Source organism: Chiloscyllium plagiosum, chromosome 13 (genome assembly GCF_004010195.1).
Source record: "Chiloscyllium plagiosum isolate BGI_BamShark_2017 chromosome 13, ASM401019v2, whole genome shotgun sequence".
In the NCBI taxonomy this organism is placed as follows: domain Eukaryota; kingdom Metazoa; phylum Chordata; class Chondrichthyes; order Orectolobiformes; family Hemiscylliidae; genus Chiloscyllium; species Chiloscyllium plagiosum.
In genome coordinates this window covers 67,015,177-67,024,291 of record NC_057722.1, presented here as the reverse complement: position 1 = coordinate 67,024,291, position 9,115 = coordinate 67,015,177, and positions in this window count along the sequence as shown.

Below are 9,115 nucleotides of genomic sequence, written 5' to 3'. Positions count from 1 at the left end.
CGATGTTGTGCCGACCACTGATCCTCATGTATGCACCCTCAAATTTCTGTGACCATATGTATGTCGAGGAGTCTCATAAATGTCCCCAATAACCCTGCCTCCACAACTGTTGCTGGCAACGCATTCCATGCTCTCACAACTCTCTGTGTAAAGAACCCGCCTCTGACATCCCCTCTATACTTTCCTCCAACCAGCTTAAAACTATGACCCCTTGTGTTAGTCATTACCTGTTTAACACAAGGAAAACACGCCACCATCAGCAAACTCTCCCCAATCAATACAATTATTTACTTACAAATGGCACAGATGTCAACTCCCATTTGAACTTTTGGGGTTAACTTGAATATGATAGTGAAGATGATGCACAATCCACTTGTTTCTTGTGTGGTTTAGAACTGACAGATTCTTGCAAGTCAGAAAAACTGGGCAAGGGTTGCCTTACAGAGTATCAAATATGACATTAATGGGCTGTAGGTCACTTTGGATGGCATGGTGGCTCAGTGGTCAGTGCTGCTGCTGCACAGCACCAGGGACCCAGGTTCAATTCCACCCTTGAGCATCTGTGTGGAGTTTGCACATTCTCCCCGTGCTTGTGTGGATTTCCTCCCACAGTACACATATGTACAGGTTAGGAATGGATTGGCTATGCTTAAATTGCCCATAGTGTCCAGACATATGTAAGTTAGGTGGATTAATCATGGGAAATGCAGAGTTACAGGGATGGGGTGGGACTGGGTGATATGCTGCTCGGAGGATTGGGGTGGATTTGATGAGCCAAATGGCCTGCTTCCTTGCTGTCGGGGGCTCTATGATTGTGTCCTGTGTGACTTTGAACTGAGATTATAGTGTTACATCATCACAAGGACATTCCAGCCTCCAGTACCAAAAATGAGAGGTATCCGTGATTAAATTTTTTAAAAGTTCATTCATTGGATGTGGATGTCACTAGCTAGGTAAGCAATTATTGTCCATCCCTATTTATCCAGAGGGCAGTTAAGAGTCAACCATATTGCAATGGATCTAGAGACACATGCAGACCAGACCAGGTAAAGTTAGCAGCTTCCCTCCTGGAAGGGCATTAGTGAACCAGATGGGTTTTCCTGACAATCAACAATGGATTCCTGGTCATCTCTAGATTCTTAATTCCAGATTTTAATTGCATTCAAATTCTACCATCTGCAGTGGGGTATAAGCTGGACCAGGTAAGGGTGGCAGATTTTCTTCCCTTAAGGTAATTATTGATCCAGATGGGTCTTTACAACAATGTTTACATGGATGGCATTAGCTAGCATTTATTCCAGACTTTTAATTAAATTCAAATTTCACCATCTGCCATAGTGGGAATATGAACTCATGTGCCCAGAGTTAATAACCAAGGGTTACTGGATTGCTAGTCCACTGACATCACCAGTACACTACTTGCCCTATATACGACCAATTGCTTTGTCCCAGTCCTTTTCGGTTGACGGAGATAATGAGGTATGGTAGTTGCTGTGTTAGGAGATAAGCTTTAGGACATAAAAACTGTACAAAGACCAAAACCAGAAACTGCTGGCAACACACATCAGCTCAGGCAGCATTAGTGGAGACAACAGGATGTAGTAATGCTTCAGACACTGGACTCAAAGCTGGATAAAACCTGCCCCTGAATGAGAGAGAGCAGTCTTGATGCATGTTCACTGGGAAGGGATGGACATTTCCCAAGGCAAAGGAGATGGCAGTCCATTTGTTGCCTCAATTCAATGTAACACTAAATACACCAATAACAAAACTGGGGAAATTTGAGAGGAAAAAGCCAAATGCTTGACCCTGATAGATCTCGCCATCTGAGGGCGAATGGGTGACTGCGAGAATGGGGTCTTCTTGTTACCATGTGTAACAACGTTAGGGGTGAGTTGTCATTTTTGCTGCCTTTGTAATTTATAGCAGAGCCCAGCACAAACTGCACTGTTATACAAATAAATCTAGTGACTGGCAAAGCCCTTCCTCATAACTGAGTGGAGTGGGGAAATAAACATTCTTGAAATTTCTTTCTCCCCTCCTAATTAAAGAAGAGGAATAGGATGGGGGTTTTACTGCAAAGAGAGAGCCATCCACAAATAGGCCCACACTTCTCCACATGAGCCATGTCCCATTCCACATCATCTAGTCATCACCTTCAGGAAAACAGAAAGACATCTCCGGTTTTCACCCAAAAACATAGACAGACAAATGTTTCATCCCAGATAAAACCTTTGGCTATCATTAATCCAACTTTAGGTGCACAGTAAGCTTAATATTGTTCTATAAACTCTTGTTTTGAGGTACGGTGTCTTATGAAAAATAAGAGTTTGCTGTAATGGTGTACAAATCAAGTTTTGTAATATATTGAAATCTTGAACAATTACTGAAATCTCTGCTTCTGTGTTATAACTGCTCACTTTATTTACGGAAAAAGCTGACTAGAGTTCTCAAGATACCTCAAGGATAGAGTGGTGCTGGAAAAGCACAGCAGGTCAGACAGCATCCAAGGAGCAGGAAAAATCGACGTTTCGGGCAAAAGTCCTTCATTAGGAATTCTTAATGAAGGGCTTTTGCCAAAAACATCGACTGTCCTGCTCCAGGGACGCTGCCTGACCTGTTGTGCTTTTCCAGCACCACTCTAATCTTGATTCTAATCTCCAGCATCTCCAGTACCCACTTCTGCCTTTTCAAGTTACCTCTTCAGTCATCAGGCAGAGTTCTACACTACAGAATAAAGAATGAATTACAGGTCTTATAATTGCCCTTTAGATCTGAACAGCACTAGCAACAACAACCTGCATTTACACAGCCCTTTTAACATTGTAAAATCACGTTGAAGTGCTTCATGGGTACATTATTAAACAAAATGTGACACTTAAAGAGATATTAGGAGACAGTGAAAGAAAGCTTGGCCAAGTAGATAGGGTATTAAGCAACATCTTAAAGGAATACAGATTTTTAAAAATTAAAAAGCAGCATGTTGTCTAAATGGTGAGAGGATGCAGAGCTCTGAGATTCAGGGAGATCAGGATGCCCTAGTATATGAATTATAGAAGGATAGCGTGCATGTGCAGCAAGTAATCAGGAAACCTAATGCAGCTATTCCCCACTATCCAGAAATAGAGTCATAAAGTCATAGAGATGTACAGCATGGAAACAGACCCTTCAGTCCAACTCGTCATGCCAACCAGATATCCTAACCCAATCTAGTCCCATTTGCCAGCACTTGGTCCATATCCCTCTAAACCCTTCCTATTCATATACCCATTCAAATGCCTCTTAAATGTTGTGCAGTAATTGTACCAGCCTCCACCACTTCCTCTGGCAGCTCATTCTGTCACGCACAACCCTCTGTGTGAAAAAGTTGCTCGTTAGGTCCCTTTTATATCTTTCCCCTCTCAACCTAAACCTATGCCCTCTAGTTCTGGACTCCCCCATCCCAGGGAAAAGACTTTGTCTATTTATCCTATCCACGCCCTTCATGATTTTATAAACCTCTATGAGGTCACCCCTCGGCCTCCGACGCTCCAGGGAAAACAGCCCCAGCCTGTTCAGCCTCTCCCTGTAGCTCAGATCATCCAACCCTGGCAACATCCTTGTAAACCTTTCCTGAACCCTTTTGAGTTTCCCAACATCTTTCCAATAGGAAGGAGACCTGAATTGCATGCAATATTCCAACAGTGGCCTAACCAATGTCCTGTACAGCCGTAACATGACCTCCCAACTCCTGTACTCAATACTCTGACCAATAAAGGAAAGCATACCAAACGCCTTCTTCACTATCCTATCTGCCTGTGACTCCACTTTCAAGGAGCTATGAACCTGACTTCAAGGTCTCTTTGTTCAGCAACACTTACCATTAAATTTAGTAGAGCGTTCATATGTCACCTTTCGTAAGCTGAAATGGGATTAAGCGAAGGAGCATTAATTAATATGGGAAAAAATTCACCTTTTTCATAAAAGTGAAAATCATCTTTGAATTTCTTTCAATTAACGAAACCATGTACTAATGTTGGTCTTTCATAAAAGTGAATTGGCGTAAAACAAACTTTTGAAAAACGTGGGGGTGGGGGGGGAAGAGGGGTTACCTGTAATGTGATGTTATCCGCTGCTGAAAATGGAGGGGAATATGTGTCTGAAAGGATGCATCAAGTTACTTTCTAGATAGTTTGAAGTTCGATACAGTAGGTGTCCGAAGGGGTTCATGTGCAGAGATCTTTAGAATTCCACAAACAGGTGTAGAAATTAATCAAGAGGGTTAATGGAATGTTGGCTCTTATATCGGGAGGACTGGAGCACAAGGTTGCAGAGGTTTTGCTGCTGTTATATCAAACCCTGGTGAGATATCACTTGGAGAATTGTGAACAGATCTGGGCACCACACCTTGGGAAGGATAGATTGGCCTTGGCTGGAGTACAATGTAGACTTACAAAACGAGACCTGGACCCCAGGGGTAACTTCACAAGGCGAGATTACACACATTACGCCCATCTTCTTGAGACTTCAGAAGGTTAAGGGATCATCTGATCGAATCCTTAATGCATTAACAGGAAAAAAACATGACAGATAAAGATAAACAGTTTTGACTGGTTGGGGATTCTAGACGGAGAGTGTATTGTCTGAGAATTAGGATCAGACCGTTCAGGAGAGATGTTAGGAAGCACTTCTACACCCAAACACTGGTTGAGTTTGGAACTTTTTCCATAAATGGCGATTGATGCTAGATCATTTGTTAAACAAAGTTGTCAAGGGATATGGGCCAAAGGCAAGTATATGGAGTTAGGCCACAGATCAGCCATGATCTCATTGAATGATGGGACAGGCTTGAGGGGCTGAATGACCTACTCGTGTTCCTATATAGAATATTACATTTAATTGCAAGAAGAATTGAATGCAAGAGTAGGGAGATTATGCTTCAATTATACAATATTGTGTACGGTACTGATCACTGTGCTTACAGAAGGATGTTAAAAATTGGAAGCAGTTCAGAGGAGGTTTATTAGACTAATACACAGAATGAGCAGATTGCCTTATGTGGAAAGACTAAACAGGCTCTGTCTGTATCCTCTGGAGCTTAGAAAAGTCAGAGGTGACTTAATTGAAACGTAAGATCCTGAGAGGTCTTGACTGATTGGATGTTGAAATAATTCCTCTTGTGGGACAATCCAGAACTAGGAGTCATAGTATAAAAATAAGAAGTTGCCCAATTAAGACAGAGATGATGAAACTTTTTTTTTTCTGTCAGAGGGTTGTGAGTCTGGGATTCCCTTCCTCAAAAGGCAATGCATACAGAATCTTGAAATATTTTTAAAGCAGAGGTCAATAGATTTTTGATGACCAAGGTAAAATAACTCTACAGAGTCACCCGTATTTACACCTGAACAGTCCTTTACTTTAGGACTGCCTCATCAGCGCCAACTCTCAGAGTGTCAGAACTTCTAACACTCCTCTTTATATCTGTCAGCCAGGACTCCCTGATGGGTCCAGGTTAACAGCCCCAACCAGGGAACTCATATTCAATGATGTCCAGCTGGCTGACCTTATTGCAATCACTGCACAAGGGATGATGTGGAGGTGCCGGTGTTGGACTGGGGTGGACAAGGTCAGAATCAAAGAATGTGGCGCTGGAAAAGCATACCCAGGCAGCATCCGAGGAGCAAGAGAGTCGATGTTTCAGGCATAAGCCCTTCAACAGGACAAAGTCAGAGTCGTACAGTACCAGGTTATAGTCCAACAAGATAAGAAGCAGTGCTCCGATAGCTTGTAATTTCAAATACATCTGTTGGACGATAACCTGGTGCTGTGTGGCTCCTGACCATGAGGGGCATGGATAGGATAAATAGACAAGATCTTTTCCCTGGGGTGGGGGACTCCAGAACTAGAGGGCATAGGTTTGGGGTGAGAGGGAAAAGATACAAAAGGGACCTAAGGGGTAACGTTTTCATGCAGAGGGTGGTACGTGTATGGAATGAGTTGCCAGAGGAAGTGGTGGAGGCTGGTACAATTACAGCATTTAAAAGCCATCTGGATGGGGACATGATTAGGAGGGATTTAGAGGGATATGGACCAAGTGCTGGCAAACGGGACTAGATTAGGTTAGGATACCTGGTCGGCGTGGACAAGTTGGACTGAAGGGTCTGTTTCCATGCTGTACATCTCTGTGACTGTATGAGCATGTACGCCAGGGGCTGAAAGATTAATCAGGGATGTGCAGGAATGTAGAGTTGAGGTTAAAATCAGATGAGCCACAATCTCATTGACTGGGTCAGCAGGCTTGAAGGGCCGAGTGGCCTTCCCTTGTTCCTTCTTTGTATGAGAGAGGTGAAGAAAAAATCCCAGAACTTAGAACACAGACAGCCATCAAGGGCAGAGCAAAGAAAATCAGGGATGTGCAAGAAGCCAGAGGTGCGGAGGTTTTGCTGGGTTTCAGGGCTGCAGGAGGTCACAGAGGTAGTGATGGGCAGGGACATCACAAGGATAAGAATTTTAAAGTTGAGACATTGCCAGATCAGGAGCACAGAGATAATTAGCTAATTGGATTTGCTGCAAGTCAGTACAAGCAGCAGAGCTTTAGATAAGCCCATTTCTGTGTAGCATGAGCGTTAATAATACTACAAATGCTATCACATTGATTTAAAAAGAAGTTAAAGGATACTAAAAGGACGTGAGATATCAAAGTTTTTCATTGCATTCATCAGGACTGGGAAGCAACAAAAAGGCTGGATAAGAGAGATACCAATTTATACAGCATGGGAAGAGGGTGCATCCGAGGAGCAGAAGAATCGATGTTTCGGACATAAGCCCTTCATCAGGAAAGGTTTATGCCTGAAACATTGATTCTCCTGCTGCTTGGATGCTGCCTGACCTGCTGTGCTTTTCCAGCACCACATTCTCAACTCTGGTCTCCAACATCTGCAGTCCTACATTCTCAACTCTGGTCTCCAACATCTGCAGTCCTAACTTTCTTCCAGTTGGGTGAATGAGCCAAGGGGTGGTAGATGGAATTTAATTCAGATAAATGTGAGGGGTTGCATCTTGGTACACCACGGAAACAGACCCTTTGGGCCAACTCGTCCATGCCAACCAGATATCCCACTCCAATCTAGTCCCACCTGCCAGCACCCAGCCCATATCCCTCCAAACCCTTCCTATTCATATACCCATCAAGTTTCCTTTTAAATGCTGCAATTGTACTAACTTTCTCTGGCAGCTCATTCCATACACGTACCACCCTCTGTGTGAAAACGTTGCCCCTTAGATCTCCAACAGTGGCCTAACCAATGTCCTGTACAGCCACAACATGACCTCCCAACTCCTGTACTCAATGCTCTGACCAATAAAGGAAAGCATACTAAGCACCTTCTTCACTATCCTATCTACCTGCGACTACCTATGACTCTACTTTCAAGGAGCCATGAACCTGCTCTCCAAGGTTTCTTTGTTTAGCAACACTCCCTCGGACCTTAAGTATAAGTCCTGCTAAGATTTGCTTTCCCAAAATGCAGTACCTCGCATTTACCTAAATTAAACTCTATCCTTCTTCACTATCCTATCTACCTGCGACTACCTATGACTCTACTTTCAAGGAGCCATGAACCTGCTCTCCAAGGTTTCTTTGTTTAGCAACACTCCCTCGAACCTTAAGTATAAGTCCTGCTAAGATTTGCTTTCTCAAAATGCAGCACCTCGCATTTACCTAAATTAAACTCTATCTGTCACTCCTCAGCCCATTGGTCCATCTTACACATTAATGGAAGGGGGTTAGTGGTACACAGTTAATGGTAGAGAAACCTAGGGGTTCATGCACTTAGTCCATTGAAAGTTGTGTCACAGGTAGGCAGGGTGGTTAAGAAGGTGTTTAACACACTTACCTTCATTGCTCAGACCATTGCGTATAGGAGTTGGGACATCATGTTGGGGTTGTATAGGACATTAGTGAGGCCACTTTTGTGTACCATGTAGAGTTCTAGTTGCTCTGCTCTCGGAAAGATATTATTAAATTGGAAAGGGTGCAGAAAAGATGCACAAGAATGTTGCCAGGACTGGAGGACTTGAGTCATAAGGAGAGGCTGGTTAGGCTGGGGCCTTTTTTACGGCACATAGAATATTGAGGGGTGATCTTATCGAGGTCTATAAAACGATGAAGAGCATGGTTAAGTTGAATTGAAAGGTCTTTTCCCCAGGGTAGGGGAGTTCAAAACTAGAGGACATAATTCTAAGATGAGGGGAGAAAGACATAAAAGGGATGCAGGGGGCAATTGTTTCACACAGAGGGTGGTTCTTATGTGGAATGAACTGCCAGAGGAAGTGGTCGATGCAGGTACAGTTATAACCTTTAAAAGACATTTGGACAGGTACATGAGTAGGAAAGGTTTAGAGGGATATGGGCCAAAGGCAGGCAAATGGGATTAGGTTAGTTTGGGAAACTTGGTCAGCTTGGATGAGTTGGACTGAAGGGTCTGTTTCGTGCTGTATGACTGTCTAACTCCATAAATTCCTCATGCCTTTCCAAGACTGAGTTCCTGAGTATTGCTAGATGTAGCTTTGAGCACAGACAAATATGTCAGTCTGCAAGCCCGAATGATTGTAAATTAGTGTCCATTGTCACTCTCGGCACAGTCGGGGCTGTTTAATAGATGATGTCCAATAGCAGAATCACATCTAATGGTGGACATCCTGTTCTGATTTCAAAAGAGAATGAAATGTTAAATGAGGAACTTTAGGCCAGTTAATATAACGGTACTGGTGAATGGAAATACTGGAACAGCCTTTGAGCAGGATATCATAGTTTCACATTGGAAAGTCAAAAGAAGGTGCCTGCACAGTTTTAGAAACAATATGAAAGAAAACTCCTTTGTATTAATTCGTGGGACATAGGTAATGATGGTTAGACCAGCATTTAGGACCCATCCCTAATTGCCCTTGAACTGAGTGGCATTACTGTGTCATTTCAAGGGGCAGTTAGGAGTCGACCACATTGCTGTGGGCCTGGAGTCATATGTAGGCCAGACCAGGTAAGGATGGCAGATTCCTTCCCTAATAGATGAGAGTGAACCAGATGGGTTTTAATGACAATTATCAATGGTTGCCGTTAGACTAATGTTTAATCCCA